At 45.6% G+C, this 15,316-nt stretch overlaps 1 protein-coding gene across 2 annotated transcripts in view; it reads left to right on the forward strand.

Moving 5' to 3' along the window:
• Positions 1-15,068: 15,068 nt before the first annotated feature.
• Positions 15,069-15,316, forward strand: part of VIT (vitrin) — a 53,154-nt gene continuing 52,906 nt past the window's right edge. For both annotated transcript variants that reach the window (XM_027788637.2, XM_055816037.1), the window contains exon 1: positions 15,069-15,298. The gene's annotated coding sequence lies outside the window, so the exon portion shown is untranslated. The remainder of the gene's footprint in view (positions 15,299-15,316) is intronic.

The following is a 15,316-nucleotide window of genomic DNA, read 5'->3' on the forward strand; positions in this document are numbered from 1 at the left end:
GTATATTTGCCCTGCACATTGCTTTTGTGGGTTGGCAGGCTGGGAGTGCAGGTTAGACCCGTGTCTGGGGAACTGTTTCCTATCTAGTGAGCTCCAGTACTGCTTGAACTGGTTATCTTTTCTCTAGGAGACAAATGTCACTGCTAGACCTTGGCTAAATTCACAAGAAGGTCTTAAATATTTCAGCTTCTGAAAGTCAGGGCTCTTACAGGAGGGAGAGCACATGTGCACAGAAAGTGTGGGAAAAAGTGACTCTCTCAGGCTAGCACTAGGATAACTGGTCAGGTATGTCTGTAAATAAAGCAGCTGAAAAGCTTGACATCACAACTTACAGTTGAGAAGTGCAAGGCTCTATCAGCTTCTGGGCTGCAGCAGTATTTAGCAGACTTGAGTCTTCCTCAAGTTAGTTTAGACCTCCCGTTTGCCTATGCCCCGTTCACTGCCTCTGTGCAATGGTTGCTCTGTTGATTCAGTGTGACCCAGAGGAGAAACAGCACTCCAGTTTCACATTTCCAGTCTAAAGAAATCCCATGTTTCCTGTTTGCAGCTTGTTTTATTGCCACATCCCATATTATACCCAATATACGCTGTTGGTAGGTGCTTTGGGAGCAGGTAAGGAAGAGCACAGCCAACAACCAGAAACTTAACATAGGTGAGTACAACACCAAAACACTTTCTAATAAAAATTCTTACTGCAAGGCAGGCACAATTGTTCCCACTTGCTTTTCTTCATCCAGCCTACTATGAAAATGGATCATCACCATAGCATAGTGAAATATGGGGAGTTCCCACGTTACCCCTTACCTGCTCTGCCCATAAAAAGCCCTTTAAGCATTTACCACACTAGCTAGCATATGCATCAAAAAAACGACTACCAAGACTGATCTCCCTAAAGTCAGTCTCCTGCAAAGACAACATGGATTTGGGGCCATTCCCCCTTTGCAAGCACGTGCAACAGAAATGAAGTTAATGTTAGTTATATTGCCACAATCTATACCTAGGATGATACTTCCTGCCTCATAAAATTATGTTCTCCACTTAAGTCCCACTCAGTAAATCTGTTCAATAACCTAAAGGGTTTTCCCTAATGTCTCCATCTGCAAAATCTGGACTTGTACTTCACCCAGCAAGTTCAGTTGCAGTTCAGTGGGTACAGTCAGGTATAGGGTTGCTTAACATATGGTCTCTCAGCTGTAGATCCCAAGGTTTATAATGAGGATGACATGCCTCATCTGCCTCTAGTCCTGAAGAATCTGATCACTTTCTGAATAGCAGAATGCACCCAGCACACTTCTGCCATGAAAAAAATAGGTTTATTTTATTTTTTTAATATAAGAGTTGCACAGTAAGCAAAGTAAATACTAGTTGTCATCTGGACACTTGTAGTCACTAACAGTGTTGAAATTATTTTCTCTACTTAATCACACAGCAGCTTTAGCTCATCTGTTGGTCTTGTGGACTTCCAGCGTTTCACTGACCTACCTCATCTTCAAAGAGCAGAGGCGTCCTGCCATCCAAACCTACAGCTGACTATAGGAAGCGCCATTTTGAACTGGCCATTTTCATTCCTTAGGACAAGGACCACACAGCAAAGCAAGCTTTTCCAGACTCCCTACAAGAAAACCGGCTCGTCCCTATCCATCTGTAAATTCCTGTGCTAGCCTAGGTTACAAACATAGGACAAAAGACCCGGCCATCAGGTAGCAAAGGGGCATGCTCACAGCCTTGGGCTGCCATTCAAACCCTTCCTTGACAGCTGGATAAACCCAGCAAGGATTAAGTACACTCAGCAGGGCCAGGAAACTAGCCTGGTCTGTGCGGCTGGTCTCCTCTTCAGTGCTGCTCTGACTTGGTCACAATTATTTCAGGCTTTGTTAACCAGGCGTGGGTCGATTTGACTTGCTCAGCAACAAGCTTAAAAAACAAATAATCCAATTAATGAAAGAAGCAGAGTGTAAAAGTGTTTGGAAAGGGTTAGGAAAACCAGGAGGAGCAGCTGGCACGTCCCTGGTGGGACGTCTCCCTCCAAACAAGGGCGCACAGAGGCCCCTTGTTAGCTCAGCGGGGACAGCAGCGTGGCTGCTCTTTGAACCCCGCAGTCCTCGGGACCGTGACATTTCACTGGGATTCAGAAAGCCAAGGCGGGGGGGACAAAGCCCCACACACCGTGCAGACATTGAGGCTTGCAGTTAAATAGACTCCAGAGACAAACGCTAACATTTGCAACTGCGGCCCACTTCCGACCCGATGACAAGGTCTCAGCAAGGGCTTATATAAAACTTCCCTCCAGCCCATCAACCCAGCCTTCTTTAGGCAACAATAAAGAAATGTCAGAAGTGATTTAAGAGTATATCTTTAGCCCTGAAATGAGTGTTTGTGCTTAGGCTGAGAGGGGAGAGTGGGAAGAGGAAGATCGAAGAGCGTTCACAATTATTCACAGTGCAGCCGTGGAATATATGCGTAGGGCTATTCATTCAAAATGTTGTCGTTGATAATGGCATTCAGCTGCAGAAATCCCTAAATATCATTTAGAGAGAGAGAGGACGACTGCCCACCGGGAGTGATGAAAATTCAGGGCTTTGGCTCAAATTCCTTGCACCACTGCTCTACTCCTGGCCCTTGCTGTGTATAACCTCGCAGGTAAGAAGCCGTGTGACTGCAACAAACCCCAGTCAATGCTCTCCTTCAGAAAGGGTCATCACAAATATTAACCTGTGCGAATGCAGGGTGAAATCCCCCCAGCCCTGAATAATGGCTCAACCTTGGTGTTTGTGGCCACAGCAGTTTCGAGACATGGCCAGGTCTGTAAGGTTGGCTGTTGAGGCACCGAGGAGAACTCAAGGTCTCCCCCAACAGCTACGTTTGTTCCTGCCAGACCCAAGCAGCCAGGATCATGCCTGCATGCTCCCTACAGTGCTGAGAGAAGAAGAAACAGAGGGCATCAGAGGGGAAACATCTCTCCTTTCTCCACCATGCCCTTGCTTAGGTGTTTGTCTGTCCCTTGGAGCAGGGGCAGAAAAGGTCATCCCTTTTTATCCTGGAGATGTGGGACAGAAATCCTATTCCCTTGCAAGCAACAGCAAACCGACTAATTGTAACTCACAAAGATTTCATCCACAGCACCTCAAGACAAGGCCATGTCACAGAACAAGCAAAACGTATAGAGACAGCAGGACATCAAGGCCAACTGCTCGGGCACTGCAGGATAAGGTTAGTCCTTCTTATCAAAATTCTTGTGCATAAAACCGTTCTCAGACTTTTTGCAGGTTTGTAAATTAGAAACAATAGCCACACTGACAGCAGTAAATCACATACTCCCCAACAACAATTTATGGCATACAAACTCATGAAACATACACACGCCGTCTCTGCCATCCCACCGATGGGGGTCTCTGGGACCCCTCTTGCTCCAAACTGTTGATTTCCACCCTGTACAATAATTGATGGCAGAAGCAATGATGTTGCATATCTTTTCTGAAATGCCAGACCAAGCACCAATATCTAGTTCCTAGGAACCATCTTTTTCATAGCAACTGACTCCATGGAGATTTGCTTGCACTGTCAGTTTCCTACAGACAGAACACCAAAGACATCATGGAACATTTTCAAAAACTCTTCCAAAAAAAAGAAAAATCAAGAGAGAGGTAAATGAAATCTAACACTTGTACGAGTTTCCTCAGTGCTGCTAAGTTCTAGATCACCCATTTTCTGAACACCGCTTGTTTGCATGTCATGGTTTGCACGCACTGCTCTTGCAGAGGAGCAGATGTAACAATGGAAAAAGCTGGTGTGCACAGGGACGTACTCAGTTTTCTTTTGAAATCCATTTATCTGTTGTCTTTCGTTTCTTGGATCTCTCAGTGGGCATCAGCCTGAGTTTATGCCCCTGACTCTGTGACCTTCAGAAAGTCCAGCCTTGAAAATGTGAAATAAACTAAAGAGGGACTTTACTCAAAACTTCCTATAACCGGGCAGAGTTGTTTGGCAAACTGCAGCCCCCACGGTAACACCAATTCCTTCCTCCCCAGCATGTGGAAAGAAACAAACAGAGCAACAGACTGAAAGCAAACAATGACCTCAAATAAACCAAATATATTACCTGAAAATCAGTACTTGTTTCAATTTTCTTACCTATTCTTGTAAACTGAATTTTTATTAGAAGATAAAAGTTACTCATGCATTGAAAGAAAAAAAATAAAGAAAAAAATAAACCTTGTAAACCATTAATTTTGTGAAGACCAAAGAAGTTAATTTTACAGCACCAGAAGCTTTAAAAAGTAATTTCCCCCCAGATCACCGACTGGTTAGCTGGACAGAAACAATTACAGTTAGCACTTGCAGGTTTCTTTAGAGGCTTTCCCATGCAAGGCCACAGAGGAGACAAAGTGAGTTTCTGACAGCATCCTCTTGGGCTTCTGAGCTCCTTTAAGTATCAATGCAGAGTGTATCTACAAGCCACCCCAACTCATGGCAAAGACAGCTCAATGGCAGAAAGCCTGTCAGGAGGACATGGTGGGAGGGGAGCTCAGCACACACAACAGGGACTGACCAGGACCACTGCCTGAGGCACCCGGGGCCTCAACAGCCACGGCTCACGCCTGGCCAGGGCTCCCAGTACCAGCCCCACCACACCACAGCAAACAGCCAAGGCGGGCAGTGAGCTGCAACACCGGGTGGCACCTAACGTTTAACAGCACAGCTGACCCACCACGCTTACACGCTTCGCTAGCTCGCTCAGGAGGGGAACGCATCACTTTACATGGCGTTTACATTACTTCTCTTACACTGGTGTGAATTAGGATCACCTCCTCAGTACTCCCTGCAAGCATGTTACACAAGCACAACACGCTGGACATGTTTCTCCCTGGTCATAAATATCTCTCAGTTTCTCCCTGGTCATAAATGCCTTTCACTTTATGGTAAGGGACTCACAGAAACTACCAGAAGAGCATAAGACGAGCCCGGCACAGAGAGCTGAAAGCAGCTTTGGGCTGCTCTGCCTCGGTGAGCTCTCAGTGGAGACGCAGAAAGGGACCGGGATCCAGGCACACCAAAGCTGTAGCCGTAACTCCCCAAAATTAACACCACAGATGCCTCCCTCAGCCTTCCCCTGACCTTAGTTATTCCCTGGCCTTCTGCCTGGGACTCCCAAAGCCCTCCCGGGACGTGACATAAACCATTAGGATTTTGCAAAACCGAGCACTGACCTTAGCAGGCGGCGTGGCATTGCAGGGTGCCGGGTGCAGCAGCCAGGAACATTTCCCTCTCACCTGGTCCTGAGCAGCTCCTGCCCCAGCACATACATCTTCGCAGCACGTATCTGCAGAGCCCTGGGTGCCTCTAGGAGCCCTGAGGAACACGGGCATCCCTCAGCGGGCTGGGAAACCCACAGCCTGCCTGTCACATCTTTCTTGTGTTACTGGATTTGGAAAAGGTTATCGCCTCGTAGGTCCCTGTCTCTTCTGACAGAAGCCACCAGCTCTCCAAGCTGCTTGTGGAGCTGTTTACGGAACTCCATCAATGCAAAGAGAGGAGGCCAGAGCTGGCCAACAGCAGCTTGCTTTGCTCAGGCTGGGGGGTGGGCTGGCCGGGCCAGCTGTGGGTGATAATGGGCCGCCAGCAGCTGGGGCCGGGGGTAGTCACCTCTCAGATGCCTCCTGTGGAGCAAGCCCTGGGAGACAGGCTCCTGGTCTTTCTACAGCCACGTGTCCTGTATGTTCAGTAACCCAAGTGACTTTTCAAAGCCGGTTCTGTGAGCTCTGTGTTTCTCAGCTTTCTTTTCTGCAAAAGCTGCTTTTCTTTCTTTTCTTCTGATACCTCACAAGAGCATGTGTGTAATTTAATTTTCATTGTTTGCCCTTCTTTGAAAAGAGCTTTGAGAACCTAAGGTGGAAAATGTCAATTATTAAAGTAGTTTGAAAGCATTTACAGTATTTTCCATAACATAAAACACCCTGAGGAGTTAGCAAGCATAAAATGTAGAGGCTTTCCTCTTACAATTCTTATGGAGATTTAATGCTGGCAATTATAAGAATACAAATGGTATTTCCAGCTTAACTGTGCTTGTGACTAAGCAATTTATCAGAAGTAATTTACTTAATTGGGGATCAAAATGCAGAGCTCACCTTATGATATATGGCTGTGGCACCGGAAGCAAGGGACAGAGCTTAGAGATTTATTTTTCTAATAAGATTTGAAGAGTTCTTTTTTTTTTCTTTTAAATGTAACAAAATAGCAGCATTTCTTCTCGAGGTTTGATATCAGAAAAGGATTTAAAATTGCACTGGATCTTCCTGTGGGCCTTCAAGGCATCACAGAAAAAAGATGGCTTTCCTTTGCTATTATATTTCTATATTACTGAGTTTATTTTTAATTGAATTGCTGAAGTGTGGAGTGATGTTTATGCATGGTCTGTTTTCTGCTTTTTAAAGTGGAAATGAATCCTGAGAAAGTATAGATACAGGCTACTGCACTGCAGAACCTTGTGTCTACATCTTTCGTCCCTTAGGGTACATCTCATTGCTCTGTATGGCTGGAAATGCCCCAGACAACTTGATGCTTGGATGAAATGGTGGAAATGAGGAGTAAAAATGGTCATAGCAGTTCTTCACAGCCTGCACTCCCCAACCCTGACCCATTTGCATGCGTATTCCAATAGAAGCTGAATCCCAGTTATCCTGAGCAGGAGGAAGGGGTGTGGGTGTCCTGCCTGCAGCCCTGCCCCGCAGTCCCCTGCAGTGGCACAGCTGCTGCCACCTCAGTTGCCCTGGGTGGACAGCACTGTTTCCAACATCGGGCTGGCTCACACGCAGCAGAATTAAGTTTCTGAATGCCTTTTAGTGACTGACAGTAGCCTGGAGCTTCAATACTTTCACAGGACAATGGGCACCTTGGTGGCAACCAGCTGAACACCAGAAACACCATCTCTCCCATCCCACTGGAAGTGAGAGGAGGAGAGGGACAGGACAGGGATGAGGAGAAGAGCAAATGCCGGCATTTCTGCCAGTCCACTGGGGTCTGCGTGCCCAGGGAGGCCTTTGCACCACTCTACACCCTCCTTGTATCCACATCACAGGGCTCACAGGTGCAGTCCCCAGCACCTTCCCCCTGCCCCATTCCTCCAGCAGCATCCCGATTTTCCTCTCCCGCTTCCTCATTGCCTTCCCCCACTCTGCCAGCCCCCAGCACCAGGACCCTACAGTCTCTCTCCTTTCCTTCCAACTAAACTCAACCTTGCTGAAACACGGGACAGTCCATCTCTGCAATGCATATCATCCTCCAAGGAAGGTGTTGCCAGCACCTGGATCCACACAAAGAGAGGTTTATACAGGTGCAGCACCACACAGGAGTTTGGGGGACCCTGTGTATTCCCACCCCATGCTGGGATCCCCCATTCCTACACAGGCACTTGGGTATGCAACTCCGTTCCCCCTCTACCAGCTGGATCCCTCCTGGAAATTTTGCCTCGCTGGAGGCACACGGGTCTCTACAAGAACAGTGGGCAAGGAGACCCTAAAGGGGGGCCAAGCCACCACCACTTGACTGGGAGAGAGCAATGTAAACCCTTACACGGTGAGCCTGTGCACAGGGGCACATGCAGGGAGGCTTTTCATGAACTCTGGCAAATACATTTTGAAAGATACATACCAGTAAAGAAAAAACATTAATCCACCCATTAAACGCACTGGTAGTTCTGGCCCCGCTGCATGTTTGGACACTTCTGCTTGCCAGAGCAGCACTCTGATTTCTGCGTGTTGCCTCCAGAAAAAACCTGCATTTTGAACAGACTTCAGTGCCGAGAGCCAAAGCTGGAGAAGACAAGGATAAGGGCACCACAGAGGGGATGCATTCAGTTGCTGGGAGGCAGCCATGAGGTCTCTACTGTGAAGTGGCTTTTACTGGCATCACCTACTTGCTCTGACACCTGATGCCCTACAGAGCATAAACAGAAAACACATCGGGAAAACAGTCAGGAAGAACAGACAGAAGGCTGTTACTGGGTTTACATTTTCCAGGCCTGATTTGCAGTGAATAGTTGAGCTTTACTGCCAATGTCAGGGGCACTGGGATCCAGAGTGAGACCCGGTATTCTTGGCAAACTGAATTCACAGTGGCAGTGATAGCACCTGGCTCACACTGGAAGTACGCAGATAGGGAAAGTACGCTGAAAAAGCCATTTGTATTTCCTGAAAGCTGTGGTCCTCAGCTGCAGATTTCAGCACTGAATCCAGCACTGCTGAAACTTTCAATTAACAAAGAGTACTTTCCTAAAAAGATGACTTTACTCCTCATACAAGGAGCTTTATGCTGATGAATCAATCAGGTTTTACATGAGGTCGTACAGCAATGAAATATATCGCACATCCTGGGAAGACTCAATCCCCACCTACACTGGATTCGAGAAGAACAAAATCCATATGCTGTGCTTCCTACAGACCCAGTTCTGTTCAGTCACCATTCATTCTTGTTTGCAATAACTGCAAGTTCTGCCAAAAAACAGTTCTTAAAATTGATTTCCATTGTGGCAGCCTCTTGGTTTCTGATAGTGGACTGGAGGGTTGCAAATGTCACAGTCCACCTCTATAACATCATAACTTTTAAAGCTGGTTACACTCCTTAAGATTCAAAGCCCTGTGGCTATGAACAGAGCAAACTTCTCCCAAGCATCCACCCTTGTAATTTCCTCATCCCAAATGTGATGGAGGCTGTTCCAGCCTTGCATTTACTGTTTGCTTCATTTATGTTTCAACACAGCATTTGTGGCAGCTCTGTTCTAAATCTGGCATCGGGAATATGGGGCATAGGAGATATGGGTAGATTCAGCCTCATGGCAAAAATAATGAGGACTTCTTGATGCCCATGATAGCTCGCTGTTGTATTTCAAGTGCAAGTGCATCCTCCATCTGTTTTCTTTTTTCCTACAGCAATGTATCTCGAAACAATGAGAGGAAAGCAATACCTGAGCATCGCTGCTTTCTGCTGCAGTCCAAGATCTATAAGAAAACCCAGATGACTTGTTGGCCCTAACTAGCATTGCCTGCATGCCCACAGCTAATGCACTACACATCGAATCGCTCTCAGAGTATACAAACACTCTTCATAGATACTAGTAACTTCTGAGTTTGCTCAAATGCCTTATTAGATTCTCTTCTCAAGCCTGAGTACACTTTTCTTTATGTCTTTTGATTATTATAGAGGCAGACGAGGTCAAAAGTTTCCAAAAGTGACTGCCCAGAACTTACAGAAAAAAACACAATTAAAATCCACTCAAGTTAAAATGGTCACTTCTCAGTGAAAGGCTCAAGCTCTCCATGTATCAGTCACAGAAAAGGGTCTCTTTTCCCATTTCCCACTGTGAACCCTCATTTTTGAGCCTGCCCAGCTGGGACAGCAGGCTCCCAGGCAGACCCCATTCCCACACCATACTCTGCAGGAGATCCAGGGCAAGGGGCTTATCAGCTCTCGCTTGAACATTGCCTCCTGGCAAACCTGAAAAGGCTTATTTTGTCACCTTTTATCCCTCTTTTCCCTGTGGGGAGAACAAATGAAACGGGGACTTGGGGCTTACTGACAAAGCCCAGCTTCTCTACAGTCTCAGGAAACATGGCCATTGCCATCTTCACTGAGAAACACCCAGTGGGTCAAATTTACACAGTGTAAGTTTGGTATCCATCCATTTAAGCCAAGCATGCCAGCATTATGCATTCATTTGGCCCATGAGGTCTCCTCATTCATAAAAAGAAAAAATAGATGCTTGGCTACCCAGTTGCTCTGATTATTTAAAGAAGTTTCTGATGCTGGCAACAGCTACAGCATACATAATTCAGCCTCCGTACCTTTCTCGAACACAAGACAAACACATCAGTGTATTTTATATAAGCCTTCCAGGACATTGGTTATTTCATTTATATGAGGTCAATTTAGATGTAAGTGCTTTAAGCAGCCAAAGCCAAACAATGTTAACCCTCTCGTTGCCTTGCCACCCCAATTACACTTTAAACCTTCTACTGTGTTCTCAACATGCCTTGTTTTCTTCATGTATAAATTGTTTTCAAGCACAGATTACCTTAAGGTTAATAATACATAAGTTAATACTTGATTTCACAGAGTTTGCGAACGGCAGAAATTGAACTCCACTGCCACTTGTTAGGAGTTAACACTAACATGTGCAACCGCACTGCCTTTGGACAGAGCCATGTTGGACTCTTACAACTTGAGGAAGATTTTGCTCTCTGATGCCCGTGCTAGTATTTGTTGGAAAAGGCTTGAGGGTAATTGAGAGCAGAAAACTTGTTCCTTTCTGTTTAAGCACTTGGATGGGATTAGATGTGACGTAGCTACATGTGATCTTGCAGAAATCACTTAATTTGTCTGTGCTTTCTGTCCTTATATGCAGAGTCAGGAGTTCATAGTACTGGCTTGCTAAGCCTGCGGTGGTCAGCTGAGAAGATACATTGAACAGTTTCTGGGTAATGATCACAAGCCAGTTAGCTCAGCCCTAGATCACTTTGATTCCTTATACATTTCCTACTTGCAACCTGCAGAGCAAATGATCTCATGGTTTTAAAAGCATGGCCCGCCGCCCCATGCCAGAAAAGCAGTGTCCGCCTTGGGTCCCACGAGTGGGACAAAGACCCGGTGTGTGAGAGACACTGAGCTTTCCCCCTAAAGATCTCCCAGCCAAAGTTCAGATTTCTTTAAATATTTTGCAGGCACATCTTGTTCTGTAACATAGAAGAAGATGATTTGCTTTGCCTATGCCTACACTGGCGGAGCCGGGAGTCAGTCCCTCCCGAGTGTTGAGGTGATGAGCAGGATGGGTTGTGCTGCAGCACACATCTGGTCCACAGGACGTGTGTACCCATCATCAATTTGCACAGAAATTTACAGCCTTTGAAGCCACCACCCTCAGCTTTTCCTTAGACATTGACCTCCTACGTGGTAAAAGCTTTCTCTTCTCCTTTTTCTACAAAAGTTTGGCCTATTCATGTAAATCACTACAGAAAGGCCAGCTAGGATCAAAAGATTATGGGCCAAGTCAGTAATGAACTTGGACTGAATCTGGATACCTGAGTAAACTACACCTACCTCTGATGGTGCTCTAACAGTTGTGTTCGGTCATGTCATTGCCTGCCCTCGGCGCAGGGGCCATGCCAGCTGGTGAGCATCACACTCAGAGCACCTGAATTTATTCGCCATTTCCAAAGAGATGAGGTTTCCTCTGTTTCATTTACTTGTGCATCACTGTGTGCAGATGGAGGGAAACACAAGGGATCTTACATTTTTGTGTCGGCTGAAACATGTAAGCCCACTAGTTATATTATAAGCAAAAGCTTTGTTAAAAAATGTTGAATTCAGATTGTAATGAGGATTAGATCAAGTGTGGTGAGCTTCCTTTCAGTGAAGTCAGATTTTCAGCTGTTACCAACATAGCCTTTACCCTGCTGTTACCCAAGGCAATGTTTTTAAACAAAAACTGTGCCTTGAAAGTTCTGCATGACAGATGATCTCAAAATGAAGATTTATTTAAGGGTCTGTGACTAAGGTCCATCAGCAAGTGTCTGGTCTTCCAGGTCTGCTGCTAACTCTGTTTGAAAACACCAAACCTTCATACTGAGTCTTGGCCAGATTATCTCCTCTGTCTGTGCTGACATTGCTTACACATATAATATCTCCCTCTTTCTGCCCTTTTATCTTCAAGAGTGAAGGTTACATCCAAGTAGATCATAATTCAATGCAGTCTCTAAATTTTTCTCAAAAATGAAGAACCTTCTCAAACTCTTTTTGAAACAAAAGTGTTTTGACTCTCCGGTCTTGTTCGTTAGCTGCTTCCTCAAGACTTTCAGGGGACAGGTTAGAGGTCTGTGTTCCTTTGCTTTCAGGCTCCATAGTACAGTGGCAACAAAGCTACTCTGCGTGTGGGTGCTGCCCAGATGGAAATGAATAAAGCAGCAGTTTCACTAAAATATTTTACTGATGATAGTTACTGAGCTGCTGCTGCTGTGGTGAACTGAGGCTGTAATACACATCAGCCTTACTTACTGGGTATGTACGTAATGTGTACATATCTATGTCACACAGTAGTAAAGACTATACCCCCTGAAATTTGTCAGCAGCCCTAAGTGCACATTCATTCATTTAATAATATTTTCAGTGGGCCCTGCTAAATCCTGCTTTAACTAACGAGCAAATGAAAATACAATATAGTAAAAATTACAAACTACCATCACAAACAGTACTACCAGTTAGCAGGAAACTCAAGTGGAGGAGGCCCCTGACTAGAAGCAATGGTGAGAGACATGAGCACATGTAGATATGGAGCATTGCCCATCCCCTATAGACAACTGTGTTCAATACCTATTGTCTTCAAATTAGCGGCTTCCTGGCGGCGCAGTCACCTTTTTTTCTGAACAGATCTTTCCCTGTGGTAAATCCCAGCACTGAATTGGAGTCACACAACACGGTTCACCTCTTGCTTGTGCACTTTGTATTGCCAGCTCTTGGGTGGCGAGAAATTGCTTCTGTCAGGAAAGAGCAGAGGCGGCGGCACTCAGAAATGTTGTGATAAAAAGAGACAGCCAGTGCCCTCTTCAGTGTTTTGTTTTGATACTCTTCAGCTCTCCATTACACACGGTAAAAAGAGACTGAATACCCTGGATAATGACAAACCTAGATAGTTTTGCTTTTTCTGTCCACTCAGTGTTTCTACTCTGCAGTTCCCGGGATGCTCGTTTCCAAGATCCCAGGTTAGCTCATAGCCAGCGATGCAGATATATGCCAGCCCACTGCCAGCATCCCTGACCCCGAGCCCCAAGAGGTCCAAGATGGGAGAGCTCAGGTGGGTGCAGTGTGGAGTGGGCTGCGGCCGCTGCTGGGCTTCTGGAAGAGATAGAGCTGCGTTCACACACCACTGCATTTGAGCTAAGTCCTGCCAGGTCCACTCTGGCTCTTTGCCCTTGATACACTTTACCCACAAATTAGATAATTTGTCCATGGAAAATGAGAAATAGATCTATCAGCTTTTTCTTTTGTAAAACTACCACCCTGCAGCAGTAACAATGAAGCATGACCTCTGTGTAGGCGCTGTCGCTGTTACTTCAACACCTTGCCGACCATGTTCCAGGTGCCAACAGCTACATCCCTCAATGAGCTGACGTGGACACCAGAAGCTGAACTTTAGGACGTTTTGCCTGTGAGTATTTCTATCAGCATCTGCAGGTAAGGAGTTCTTGTGGGGAATTCAGCCTTCCACTAGCACCTGGAAACAACACACAGACCCTTAGCAGCAAAACTCCAACATTTAGATGTTTGCCCCCTAGCACCTATGTACCTTTAAACTTCCAGTCCTAAGGTTTTGGTCTTTTGCCCATGACTGTCTGAACAAACTCCAAAAGCCTTATGAAAAGGGTGATGACATTCTGAAACTGTTAACCTGAGTTAATAAGACTCTGGGGTGCTTTTCTGTAGGTCTTCTAGGTGGATATGCTACCAGATTTGCTGTTTGGAGAGACTTTCTGCCAGTCCACTGCATTCTGCCTCACAAGGGATTACCATGGCAAGCCTGAACTTCTGTATTAAGAGAATCAGATTAATTACGGATCATTGTATCTTAGTAACACAGTCATGACTTCTTGATAAACTCTTGATACTGTACTGGTTATTGATATAAGGAAATGATGATAGAATCATGGAATAGGTTGGGTTGGAAGGGACCTTAAAGATCACCTAGTTCCACCCCCCCCGCCAGGGGCAGGGACACTCCCCACCAGCCCAGGCTGCTCCCAGCCCCATCCAGCCTGGCCTTGAATGCTGCCAGGGATGGGGCAGCCACAGCTTCTCTGGGCAACCTGTGCCGGTGCCTCACCACCCTCACAGTAAAGAAATTCTTCTTATATCTAAAACCTACCCTCTTCAATTTTAAAGCCATTCCCCCTTGTTCTGTTGCTACAGGCCCTTGTAAAAAATCCTTCTCCAAGTGAGCTGTTACAGTTTCCCTAAGTGCTGAAGCAGAGATTCACAAATAACAGGTAATCAATGTCACTTAAACCCAGGTAATCACTTTCCCTTAAACCAAATGTATTTATGGGATTGTTAGATCAGAAGTAGGCAGGAACTACATGTCTTTCCAACGTGTCCTTTGAACTCAATCTCCTGTATTTATAGTACATTATTTTTTTTCATCAATAATGATCTTAGATAAAACAGTGTATGTTCGCTCATATATGTTATCTACACATGCATATGTTATCTACAGACTTCTGAATACCTAGTGGAATTGCAGATTACCGTTTGCATTCCAGCATCCTTAAATAAGATGCCAGCCCTTTCTGTAATAATCTTGTAAATGCTGTGATCTTGATTGCCTCGACAAAATTTTCTTCTTCAAGTTACCCAAGAATTTTAGGAGACCTGTGTACGGATAAAAATCAGCCATTGTTTGTATCTCATTTGGCCAGGTCACACCTAATGAGTGCTGGTTTAGGAGTCTTTGAGAGCATACGATCAAATTCCTGTACCCAGCTGATCAGAAAGACGCCCGTGCTAACCCTCTTGTCATACTTGGACATCCCTCTGCCCAGACGCACAGCCTCGCTCTGTCACTAACCCTCTGACTTCAGGGAAACTGCTGAGGGAATACGATGCTATTCACATGAGTAAAAGCATCACCGCCTGTCTCTTCAAAAGCTATTTTTCCTCTTTAAATCTGACTTGCACCTAACTAATCTGGTATTTATAATCTTTAAAGCTGTGTAGTTTACTCCCGGCTGCTAGTTGTAGTTCTTTTACTACAATGCTGAACTGCACAGGGAGACTGAAAAAAGTTCGGTCAAAAGCCGAGCAAAGCTTCACTTCCCAAAAGAGGAAAAGTGGACATAACTGACAGGCTAGGGCAAAAGGAGCATAGAAATCCCACCAAAAATATGTGGGAGGGAACATATATTTAAAATAGGACCGCCTAATTCAGCTGCTAAATCAGTGTAAGGAGCTCTGTATGTCTGTGTGTGCGGGAGGGAGAGGGAGACAGAGGGAGGGAGAGACAGAGAGGGAGAGAGGAGCAGAGGGAGGGAGGGAGGGAGGGAGGGAGAGCAATGTGCCTTTCACAGAGCTGGGAGCTTGATGGGAATGTTTGATTAGCTCCTCTCTGAAAGAGAAAAGGTGTCCAGGCCGCCCTCCGCTGCCTGCCTCTGCTGCTGTAGAATAATGTTGGCTGGAGTTCGGGGTAAAGAAAAGCTTGGAAAAAATAGCACTTTCATACTGTGTGGAGAAAAGGAATAGAAAGTTGCACACCTCGAGTAAGGTAATTCTGATGTCATTT

This window comes from Falco peregrinus, chromosome 11, assembly GCF_023634155.1.
Source record: "Falco peregrinus isolate bFalPer1 chromosome 11, bFalPer1.pri, whole genome shotgun sequence".
Taxonomy (NCBI): Eukaryota; Metazoa; Chordata; class Aves; order Falconiformes; family Falconidae; genus Falco; species Falco peregrinus.